The sequence below is a fragment of the Bombus pyrosoma genome, linkage group LG13, assembly GCF_014825855.1.
Source record: "Bombus pyrosoma isolate SC7728 linkage group LG13, ASM1482585v1, whole genome shotgun sequence".
NCBI classification, from domain to species: domain Eukaryota; kingdom Metazoa; phylum Arthropoda; class Insecta; order Hymenoptera; family Apidae; genus Bombus; species Bombus pyrosoma.
The window spans coordinates 2,038,214-2,050,845 of record NC_057782.1 but is presented as its reverse complement, the minus strand read 5'-3'; the positions used below and the strand labels follow the sequence as shown (position 1 = coordinate 2,050,845).

The 12,632-nt window shown below is 31.9% G+C and overlaps 1 long non-coding RNA gene across 3 annotated transcripts; it reads right to left on the bottom strand.

The window, feature by feature from the left end:
• Nucleotides 1–3,601: 3,601 nt before the first annotated feature.
• Nucleotides 3,602–11,939, bottom strand: LOC122574138. 3 transcript variants are annotated; one of them, XR_006318910.1, is made up of 3 exons: nucleotides 10,337–11,939; nucleotides 7,450–7,545; nucleotides 3,602–4,247 (listed from the first exon to the last, which is right to left on the bottom strand). It is a non-coding gene; the product is annotated as an uncharacterized LOC122574138 (long non-coding RNA). The 3 variants fall into 3 exon arrangements; XR_006318909.1 differs by having other exon boundaries at nucleotides 3,602–7,545; nucleotides 10,337–10,464; nucleotides 10,936–11,939; XR_006318908.1 differs by having other exon boundaries at nucleotides 3,602–7,545; nucleotides 10,337–11,061; nucleotides 11,214–11,939.
• Between the last annotated feature and the right edge of the window lie 693 nt (nucleotides 11,940–12,632).

Below are 12,632 nucleotides of genomic sequence, written 5' to 3'. Positions count from 1 at the left end.
CTTTTCCGTCCAGCTGTATCTTTCTAGTGTGTTTTTAGATTCTTCTTTGTTTCCCGCCTTGTCTGTGTTCCTCGGCCTACCTCTTACTGTCGCCATCTGTTATTTCTTTGCCCAACTTTTGATTTTCTTCTGTCTGCCTAACCTCTTCCTTTCTTGGATTCTCTTATTTATAAATCTCCCTTGTTTCTCTTCCTTTCACTTCTCCTTCTTTCCTCCTCGTGTGTTTGCACTTTATCTTTCCTCTCTTCGTGTTACTTCGCGCTTTCCTTTCCTTTTTCCCCTCACACTTCACTTTTTCTACGGAGCACTCCGTCCACGTGTTGCCCTTGCCTCGCACCAAACCGAAAGTCCTATTTATGTGTATATATTATTCTACATATTTTATCGTAGAATTGCTACGTATCTCAGTTAATTTAAATTATAAAGAAAAGTTATTTAGATATTATTCTTGACAAATTTCCCTTTCCATTCAATATGTCTTACAAAACAATTAATTATTTATGGATTTCATGCCTTCTGATCAATAAACGTAAGAACAATATGATATTATATTGTTAAATAAAATTACTACTTGATACGTTTATTCATTCTGTGAAACCTTTTTCAATATACGTTCTAAAATAACTTATTTCCATGGAGCATTTATTATAGAAATTCTAAAATATCTGTTCCACGAGAACACCTTTCAAGGAAGTTGCTAAAGGTAACATTCCTTTCCATAACAATCCCAAAGGAATAAATATTTTTTAAACGAAACATATAAGTTCGAGCAGAAATTTAAAAAAAACCGAGGACATTTGTTTATTTCGATCCCTAGAAAAGAGTAAAAGTCATTTTCTGTAACCTTTTTATCTGGGTCCGTAATAAAAATTTAAACATCTTTTAAAGACTTATGCTAGTCATATGCTGAAAATTTCATCGAAATTGGTTAACTTTGCTATGATACTACAAACGATCAAACTGTAATAACAATCATCTTTCCATACGTTTTACAACATTATATATTATATTATATTATGCACATAATTATTATAATTAAAAGCCAGAATTAATTTTGATATGTGCTGCACGACTAATTTACAATAATATATATTATAATATAATATCTCGACCATGATTTCCATGGTGTTTCCCTTGTTGTACATATACATATATTGTAGAAAGCGAACAAAGTAAATGAACTTCATTACATTATGATGAAATTAATCTTATGGTGATGTACGTGTTACGTAAAACGTATGGAAAAATGATAGTTATTACAATTTGATCGTTTGCACTATCATACCAGCGTTAACCAATTTCGATGAAATTTCCAGCATTTGACTGACATAAGCCTTCAAAACGTGCTTAAATTTTCATTACACACTCAGATTAAAAAGTTGCAGAAGGTGAACTTTAATCTTTTCCTATATACACTATATAATATATAATATTATATACATAATATGAGAAGAGAGTCGTACAGCATTGACCAAAATTAATCCTAGCTCTTTCTACCAGATATTAGCACTTTATGTAAATAAACAAATGAATATAACAGTTCTATGTAACATATTTCGGATTCACATTGTTTATTTCACTGTTTTCGTCGTTCTGACACGTTAAACGTATAGGTTGATGTTCCGAGTGTCAAAAGTTATTTTCTAGAGCTGATATTTAGTTTTTCAGCAAAGTAAATGATTTTCTTCTATTATATATACTATATATAGCCTATTAAGTGTAATTACCAGTTTTGCAATTTTTTTATATACCAGACGTCCAGTAGCGATCAAGCTAATTAGTCGACCTTGTGAATTTTTTCAATCGCTCCATAAATATGCTTATTAGAGCATACGGCCCTTAAAGTGGTATTGTAGAAATTACATATAATTATATGTCATGTTTAATTTATTGTCATAATTAATATTGTTGAGATATGTATAATTTTCTGTGCTGGACTAGGTTAAACGTGCAGTAAGAATACTTGTATGCGAGTATTAGTATGTGGGAGTATTTGTGTGCGCAGCGTCTCAAATACAGATGGCCGTAAACTGGTCAGTCGTTAGAAGCATCTCGAAGGGTCGTCAGTTGACAGTCAGGTAAAGAAGAAAGTGCTGAGACGCGTGCAGATATGTATCGATAAATATAATAGAGATCGTCCATTAAATAAATGTATAACTATTTAAACATTAATTAAAAGTGTTAATTTTGTGTTCTCATAACATTATTTCGGCTTCAAAGATCCAAAATTCTCAACAAATATTAAATTAACAACCACTGCAGGAAATACACAAAACTTGAGGCGACAATTCTACATGGAATAATTACAACAATTATAGACTATAGTACATCGTCGGATCCAAAAAGAATAGATGTCTTTATGGGAGATTTGTCCGGAATGTAATGAATATCAAATAACTACGTTCCTTTGCGTTACCTGGCGCAGATGGCCATTCAAGTTAACCTACGTTGAACTCTCCTTAGGTTTTTTTTTTTATTTATTTATTTATTGTTTGCATTTTACAATTTGTCCATTAGGACATTTGGTAAAATATTATAGCTTAAATATTTGGTAAAATATAGCATGTGGATGGTTACCCCCAGCGAAGACTCCATCTTCCAGGTTGTTTATTGTTCTATTGTGGTGTGCAGGATGCTTCTTCTTCAGTCTTCTTTCTATTATTGTTTTATTCGTTTCAACAACCAGCTGATTTGGGTGTGTTGCAAGTCTTTCTTTATACTTTTTTGCATATCTGGCGATTTCCTCTTTAACTGTTGGAATCTTTAAGTCTTTTCGTATATCTTCATTTCTGACGTACCATGGAGCGTTAACTATTGTCCTTAAGATTTTTGCTTGCTCTGTTTCTATTTTATTTATGTGACTCATTGCTGCCGTCCCCCATAGTGGGACTCCGTATGTCCAGATTGATTTGATTATTGTTTTGTATATATTTAGTTTATTCATTATGTTTAATTTAGATTTTCTATTGATTAACCAGTACATCTGCTTCATTTTTTCACGTATTCTGTTTGTTATTGATTTTATGTGATGCTTCCATGTAAGGCGTGAGTCTAATTGTATTCCTAGATATTTGACATACTTTGTTTGTGCTATGTGGGCGCCATTTAGTTGGATGTCTGGTGTTTTTCCTTTTCTAAGCATAAATGTTATGTGATTGCACTTACTGGTGTTCGCTTTTATTTGTTTGCTTTGCAGCCACTTTTCTATTTTTGTAATGTGTTCTTGTAATAGTGCGGCAGCCGTTTCTGGATCTGCGTGTCTAGTTAGTAAGACCGTATCGTCCGCGAACGTTAGAGTTTTGCTGTTGACAGTTGTTGGTATGTCTGCTATATAGAGTGNTGTATAATATTGGTCCTAGGACGCTTCCTTGCGGTACTCCTGCCTTGATATCCTTAATTTCAGAATATGCGTCATTTATTTTTACTACAAAGGTTCTATTGTTTAAGTAAGATTTGAGTAATTTGTAGATTTGTTCTGGAAATTGCTTTTTCATAGTTTGAAGAAGTTTTTCATGGTTAACTTTGTCAAATGCTTTTTCAATGTCAATAAATAGTGCCGTGCAATATTGTTTTGTTTCCAATGCCTGTAAAATTTCATTGACGAGTCTATGCATTTGTTCTATTGTGGAGTGTTTATTCCTGAATCCAAATTGATGGTCCGGTATTAGTTTTTCTTTTTCTATCGTTGGTTTTAGGCGGTTATATATTATTTTTTCTAGTAGTTTGGAAAACGCAGGTAGTAATGATATTGTCCTGTAAGATGCAGTTAAATGTGGGTTTTTGTTTGGTTTGGGTAACATTACGATCTGCTCTCCTTAGGTGTGTTTCGATCTTCACCAGATCCACATGAGTGTTTTTGTGTGTCTTCTTCCCTATACTTCGTCGTGAATATCACGATAATACACCAAGCCCATAACTTTGAGAAAGTTCCCAATTAAAAAATTCATTGCAGTCCTTCCACACCCACTCTACAGCCTCGTCCTGGCATTTTGCGACTACTTTTTGTCCCCCAAAAAACTAAATTAAGAGGTCACCATTTCGGTTCCATGGAAAACGTCCAAAAATCTATGACGTAAGTGCTGCACATGACAGCCGGGGAAGAATGCTACGAAGAATGGCAGAGAATCGTGTGTGTCTTCAAGGAACATACTTTGAAGGAGATAACATAACTTCGTGAATATTTTCAATAAATATTATTTTATGAAGTAATTCTCATTACCTTCCAGATAGACGTCGTTTCCAGATTTCTGGAAAAAAGAAGGAAGGCAATTTGATTCTCGTAAAAGAGTAATTTCTTTTTAAATGTCTCGCACATTTTTGATTTCTTTTGTTATTTACGATTTATAAACAATTACGTAGAGGATTGAACACACTTGGTCGATTTCTCCCTTAAAATAAAAAACGGGCTCGAACGAATTAGGTAGCTCTAATGAATACTTGTGCAAAGTTTTTAGCAAAATCAGCGTGTATCAGTCATCGGCGTTCCCTTGTGAGTGAAAAGACGTTGAAATAAATTTTATCTGATATAAGGTCAAAATTCGAAGTGAAAAAGAAGTTACTAAAGGCTAATATTAAACAATTTTTCGTACATCGCAGTAAAGTTTAAGCAAACAAATAATTTTGGGAGATCTTAAAAAGACTAGGTAAAAATTTCGATATAAATCGTACGAAGCAAACGAGAAGAAGATTTTCTATATATGTAAATTGAACGTTACATGTGTGCTAAGGAAAAATTGTTCAGCAATTTATCAAACATATTTCAATGCGTCGACACTATATTTCAAACCCATCAAAAGAATCTATTCCAAATAGTTGCCTGTCGTCACAGTTAAAAAACTCCATTAATTATACTTTTACGCCTAACAATTTCTTTCTATTTTTAGCTAGTATACTTTATATTACAATATTCCTTTTTAGTCGTAATATAACATTTAAATAAAAAGGTCAACAAAATTTTACATATCGTGTACTTTCCCTGTGATCTTCATATTCATCCAAGTCGAAATGAAAAGCTAATAATCTTTCTACTAATCCTCGGAGATCAATGTACTCTTGTACTCATAGTGCAAACTTTTACTAAAAATTTTACGGATTTATTATTCGTGTTACATATATGCGTATAATATTATGCTCCCAGGGAGATTTTGTTCGCACTGTAATAAAGTACGACTGTCATGATTACATGGCGAATATTTGAGATCAATCTGAAAATATATACATATAGGAGCTACAAAATTTACTGCAAATGTTTATTACAAAATTAGTACACGGTATGAATAATCATCTTAAACATATAATAAGTGTTAAAAATGGTTTTACACAGTATTGATGCTTATTAATCTAACGAATAATTTACCGTTTAAATCTCACGAAATATGTACTTGCACTAAATACATTGTAGCTTCTATGTACATTCATTTTTAGATTTATTTCAAACTTTATCATGTTAGTCATGATAGTCGGTACTCGCTACAGTGCTAATGAAATTTTTAAACATTTCATATAATACGCATAACAGAGCGGCTCACGAAAATATTCAAACAGCCTTGCAAACTTTTTATCTACATATTATATAAAACATTTTGAAATTTCATTTGAAGATCGTACTGTAACGAGACACGACTATCATGATTACATTGGCAAAATTTGAAACGAATCTGGAGATGTATATAAAAGTTACAGAATATTTATTGGAATTATATTGGCAAAGATCACCAAAGATTAAATTAATAAATCACAATATTTGTGGGAACATCTTTAACATTAATTGTGCATATAATTAGCATTAATTAGCAAAATGTTTAACTTTTCACTAAGTGTTTACAATATGTTTACGATATATCTTTACAATAAACATTTTGTAACTTTTACATTTTCCAATCAATTACAGTGTCAACGAAGTTCCAAAAAGTTTTGTATAGTTCGCTTAATATATTCATAAAAATTTTCTATGGCAAGTGGTAGAATAATCTCTTGAATCGCTGTACATCCGTAAAATGTTTGTATAAATGTTTCAATATTTTTGTGAACTGCAAGTAACATCAAAAGTCTGCAGGTACTTTGTTCCGAGAGCGTCGCATGTAAATGGAATTTCAATTGTCTCATTTATCACCCACAAATCGTTTAGTCTGTTTGAAATAAAAGACTTTCGAACTGATTGTCTGGCCTGCTCATCTCTGCGAGTGTACTCGATTCAGGAAGTAGCTACAAAATGTCAACGAGCCTGCTTTATCGATAGATCTCTCCTGTCGTCAGCAACAACAAGTAGCTATCGCCTCACACAATAAAATCGATAGCACACAACTTCTACGAACGAATAGCGGCGCGTTGAAGCTTATATAAATCAAGTAATCTCTCTTCAAAGTGTTATACGTACGCCACAAACTAACACGCCTTTTATATTTATGTATATTATGACAACTCCTTCCGTTTGTTGTTAAACATTAATAAGAAACGAACGTGTACGATGCAAAGCAAGTATGACAAGGCTTTCAGAATGTTGAAGCTTTAATGACCGGGAACGTCTTAAGACGTCTGTTGTAAATTGAACGTTATTAACCGGCGACGTGTTTAGACGTTATTAGAAGCTGATGTAATCAAAATCACCGTATGATACTTTTAGAGCGTTACATCGATAATATATTCATTGTGAAAAGTACATATTCACGTTCTATTTCGTTACTTTTATTTTACTTTTTACATTTTGCAAGGGGAATTTTCTGGCGCATGAGGGTATTCCGGTGAGAGACCCAACAACTTGCCAAGTTAACTAAATTACATGACTTAAACTAAATTATAAACAGAGGAAACTAAAGTCATTATAACAAGCCGCACAATAGTAACAATCAACTATACTGTAATGTACGTAACTTTGAAAAATATAGGAAAGTTGTTGAAACTGTGGAAGTTTCGCTTTGTTCCTTCAACCATTCAAGGCTAATGTAGCCACGGAAAGATATGCTGTAAAAAGCAAAGGTCTACCTACAAAGGAGAAGGAAATAAGATAAAACTCGTAAACCGAAGACAGACTAATAGAAAATACGCAGCTTTAGAAAAGTTCGGGTGGTCGTATGTCACAACCCATCCAGAACAGAAATAACGGAGACTCGTGCCACTTTAAAAATGGAGCATGGCGAATTTTTTAGTGAATAAGAACTGTCCCATGAATTTTATGCGGATATTTTGTCTGATTGTGCGCCCGATATTTGTGCTAGAGATTCAGGAGATGGTAATTTTTCAGAACGTAGCTGTGATTCAGACGATGGCAAAGACCATCAAGAAGACGGAAATCTTTTCGACAATCGCTGGCCACAGGCGTTTGTTTAGGAACTAATACACCGATCATTTAAGTGTTTTAACGCGAATAATAATCAGAAACAAAATTTAACATACACAAAGGGAAAAACATTGACTAATATTTGATATACCAATAAATCACGTCAAATTTACCTTGAACTTCTTCAGGTTAGATTAGAAAAATTATAGTTGGTGCAAAATTACTTTTATAGCCACCCAAGGACCCAGTTTTGGGTTCCACTTTAGACTCTGAAATAATTATACAGAACATTTTAATTGCTTTCTCCAGCGTTTTAAAAATTCTACTTAAGGATGCTGTTCGCCTATTTTCATCTAATGTTTAATCTATCAAGACATTTAGATTTATTTAATTCTTTATTAGAATCGCTAAATTGGGACTGGGGAAGGACTAATGGACTTAAGAGCAATAATAGAGAAAAGAAGGGCAAAGGCAATACAAGACGGGGTGGAATGACAGGAAGGTAGCACAGCAAGGAGGCAGAAAGACCAAAGTGGCAATAGTGTGTAGGCATAAGTTGCAATAATTTGTAGGCATAAGTTGCAATAGATTGTAAGCATTAGTTTTAGATTAGAGGTAAGAATATGCTAAGTGCAATAATGTGTTGTAAAAATCGAAAGTTGGTCCAAAGCCGAGAGGCACGGACTAAAATAAATAATAATATTAGAATCGCTAAAAACACAAACTCTTTGATTTATTCTACTGATTCGATGTTATACTTGAAGTAGATACATCACGTTGATTAAAGAATATATCTGATGAATGTTATTCATAGATATTCACACATCAAAGTGGTATGAAACGCGAGAGGCAGAACATTCATAATTCGCTAATAAATATGTCAACTTCGTTAAAAAACATAATAAACATATTATAGAAGAGGAATATTAGATTATAAATTTTACATATACATACGCATATATAATACATTTTAAGCAATAAGACACATCAACCAATTATATTGTCATTTTTAATAAAACTTTGAAGATTCATAATTCAGTTAAAAATATTCTACACGTATTTTTTTTACCAGCCATGATTTTCGTTCAGGAAGAGCACAGCTCTTAAAATTAGAGGTTGAGAACGTATCTTTTGAAATATCTAGGAAGTATCTTCCAATGAAACATTTTCTTTTTTACAAAGATCTATATATTTCATTTTCGTAGTATTAAACTTTTATAGTCAGTCAAGTTAAATTATTATACAGGATCTAATTAATTAGTATGTAAATTCTACAATAAACACAACGATATGCATACAGTAACCACTGTATATTTGTAAAAGTTGCGAAAATTATTTACAAGAATTTTAGAACATTGTAATTATACATATTGGCAGCTATTGAATTCTTTAGTTTAAACCTCACTAAAATAATTCGAGGTGTGTTAAAATTGAAAGAAGAGCGAAAGGGAACATAGCTCGTCAATTTCATTGAAAACGATACACTGTGCAACAAAATCATAGCCCACTCAACATCTTTCCCGGTTTCGTAGAAGACGAAAGTTTTTGCTTTACGAGAGTTATGGAAAGAAATACAGACGCAAGCTAAAATCGGTGAGGCAAAATAATAGCACACTTGAAACCTTTGTGTGTAATGTAATTTCACTTGTAGCGGCACATGAGTCAGCCGACGATGCGAATCGAGAGCAACCGTGTTGTTATTTTGCCTCGGGACATTGGCACGGCCTTGACGCACGAAACGTAACGATAAATAAACTTCGGGCGAAACAATGTCGCCGTTTCCCGCTGAAGGTAACTATCCACATGCTATGTATATTTAAGCTATAATATTTTACCAAATGTCCTATTGGACAAATTGCAAAATTTAAATAAAAAAAAAAAAAAATGTCGCCGCTACGTACAACCGTCGAACAAAGACGAATTTGAATTTTCCGACTTTCCTCCGATCAGTATAGATAAACTGACGCGATCGCAAGGAAATGAGTTACAGTCAGTTGTCGATCAGTTATCAACGAATTATCAGCGATCTAATTAACGAGTCATTAGCGATCCTATTTTACGACTTATACACTGTACGAGTGTACGTCTCAGCGAATATAGCTTGTATACTAATTTATTATTTTAAATATATTCGACGATTTCAACAACAAGCAATAACATTTAATAAATCTCACGATCAAACATCCTACACGAGTCCTCTACACACCTATACGTAATATAACGGGTGCTACTTCCCGAGATATACACGGTAATATTTTTCAGACTTTGGTTTGAGTTTATATCAAATTTTTCTCAGGTAATAAATAAAAAATATAATTACAATTTCTATGAAATTTCATAGTGTTATTGATAGTTTGCGAATTTTTGTGTAGATTTATATTTTTGAAAATATAATTAAAAAATAAGACGTCGATAGAAAATTACTTTAGCTGGCAAACACTATAAAAGGTACCATAATTTGGATTTTTTATATATTTTTTTTCAATCGTTTATTTCGAAAGTGGTGTAAGTACATCTTTGGATGTTTTGAAATTGAGAAAACGTTAAATTACGTTTTTAGTGTTATCTTTTCATCTGCAAATAATTTATAATTAAAATTTTAAAATATTTGTCTGCTTTAATCAATTGAAATTTCATTAATTAATGATATTGCATAATCATTTATTTCGAAAGTGATGTAGATACATTTCCCGTAATCTGAGTCGGGTTAATAATAACGAAAAACAAATGATAACGAATGTAATGCTATCCTCTCTATTAAATTATTGCATGTGCAGCTATGAATAAGTTGTTTAAATCCCTCTCAATAATATACTCGTAAATTATTATTACGTTTCAAGTACATTATTACAATTATTAGTAATAATATTAATATTATTAAATTAATATTAGGTTAACATTAATATCGGATTGTTATAAAAGTGTAAACTTAAGGTTGAAGACTTATTTATTTCACACTTTACCGCGAATCTAAACTTTGCAGTAAATTTTATATACTTCAGATTCTTGACCTTGATGCAAAGAATTACGTTAAAATTGTTACAATATTACAATACTTACGCGTTGAATATATGTACGATGTGATAAAATATGACGCGGTTATGACGTAACACATCTTCCTTGTGTCATGAGTGTTTCAAAACACCAGCAGATAACAATCCAAAAAGAAATAACGCACCTAATATATACTGAAATAATATATTGAAATGAAATAGTAGCATATTGTTTTTTCCGTTCTTATTTATAAAGAAAAGCGGATTAAAACATAAAACATGAGCTTTAAATAATTAAAATTTAATAAATTGTATAATTTATAATTTTGAAATTGATACAAGTCCATTCATGATCCTGAAAGAAGATATTGGCCTAATTGATTCTTAAAAGACACTATTGTATAACGAATTTACATCTACTCAAACACATAGCGACATGGACAAATCAAGTAGGCTTTATCAGGATATTTTCTATCTATTTTCTATCTTCAATATCTCAAATCAACCCAAAATAGACCTATATCATTTTCAACATAAACAATCCATATCATGTACATTTTGTGCAATTCTGCGCTTTCAAATTTCCTGCATAAATACATAAAGATCCGCAATCTGGTTATTAATTTTCAATTAATTTTGATTTGTTCGTTTCACCGTAGTACCTACCTACGCCAAGATAATCTTTACCCTCAAAAATTAGAAATTGGTTTAAGTCACTTTCAGTGTAAATCATACAAAGATCACTATTCTTTTGTTTACAATGAGTGCACAGGAGAGAATGTAGATAATCAGCTGAAATTGAAGTCAAACACGTGCTATGTATCAAGTAAATACATATGTATATATCTTACGCTAAGTGTAAACACGAAGCTTTGGCAGAACTGCGTACAATGTTGTAAGCTTCAATCTACACTGTTTAACTTTACACTTTGAAATGCACTTACCTTCGCTAAGTGCAGTTCAGATTTCAAAATTGCAAGCAAAGCAATTCCGACTAATTACGCTAAAAATACTATTGCTCCTTATGATTCTACCTACTAGAAAAACACTTTTAGATCCTTTTCTCGACTTAACCTTTTGAGTGCGTAGTTCTTATAATCTTCATCTACGTAATTTTTCACGTACCACGTACTCTATGAATATTCACTATACAACGTGTTAATAAGTTACAAATTTCATTCTTTGCTTGTTATATTTAATGAAATATTTTCATTCTTTTCAAGCATATATTATTTATTTAAAAACGTTAATTAATTGGAAACGCCATAACACAAAAATTATTCCGTATATGGCGTATTCCGTGTTTTGTTGTTCAGATAGACATAAGAACAGAAATATATGTGTTCACATATGTGAAATAGAAGTTGAAAACGGTTATGATATCATCTTCGCTTCTTAAAACAGATATGAAATTCCGTTTTTGTAAGGAACCGAAGTTTACCAATGTTTCTGTTTAAGCTACAATTTCGATATTGATTCTTATATCGCTCTCAGATCATTTATTCGCAAAACATTATCATTTTAAACAATTCTAGAATAGATTTTTGTATCAGTTTTACACCAATTGAAATTTTATGTTTGGTAGAAACTGTTCGTTACATATTTTTTATTATTTAGTTTTGTTGAGAATTTTGAATCTTTGAAGCCGAAATAATGTTACAGAAACACACAATTTACACTTTTAATTAATATTGAAATAGTTATACATTTATTTAATGGACGATCTCTATTATATTTATCGATACATATTTGCACGCGTCTCAACACTTTCTTCTATACCCGACTGTTAACCGACTGTTCCAGATGCTTCTAACGACTGAACTGTTTATATTCATTTGTTTTCGAGACGCCGCGCACACACATACTTCCACACACTGATACTCACATACAAGTATTCTTACCGCGCATTTAACCTAGTCCAGTACAGAAAATTATACATATCTCAACAAGTTTTATGCAAAGTAGCAATATGCAGTAAGATTTTGTTTTCGAAATGTCATTCTTAAAGAATCAGTCGAAATAAATAAAAGTTTTTATGGATATTCGATCATATATTTATGCACCACAAAGCATATAACCTAACAAACACGAAGATGGTACCCCGCGGGGGGTAACCATCCACATGCTATATTTTACTAAATATTTAAGCTATAATATTTTACCAAATGTCCTACTGGACAAGTTGTAAAATTTAAATAAATAATAAAAAAAATATATATTTATGCACAATTTAACGGCAGTCTTATACGTATTTCTAACGGTGTGAATAATTTTCGATATTCAACTGACATTAAAAACACTCTACCTAATATGGAATGGGCAAATATAGTTAAATATGGCACTTTAGTTATAAAATCACGTTT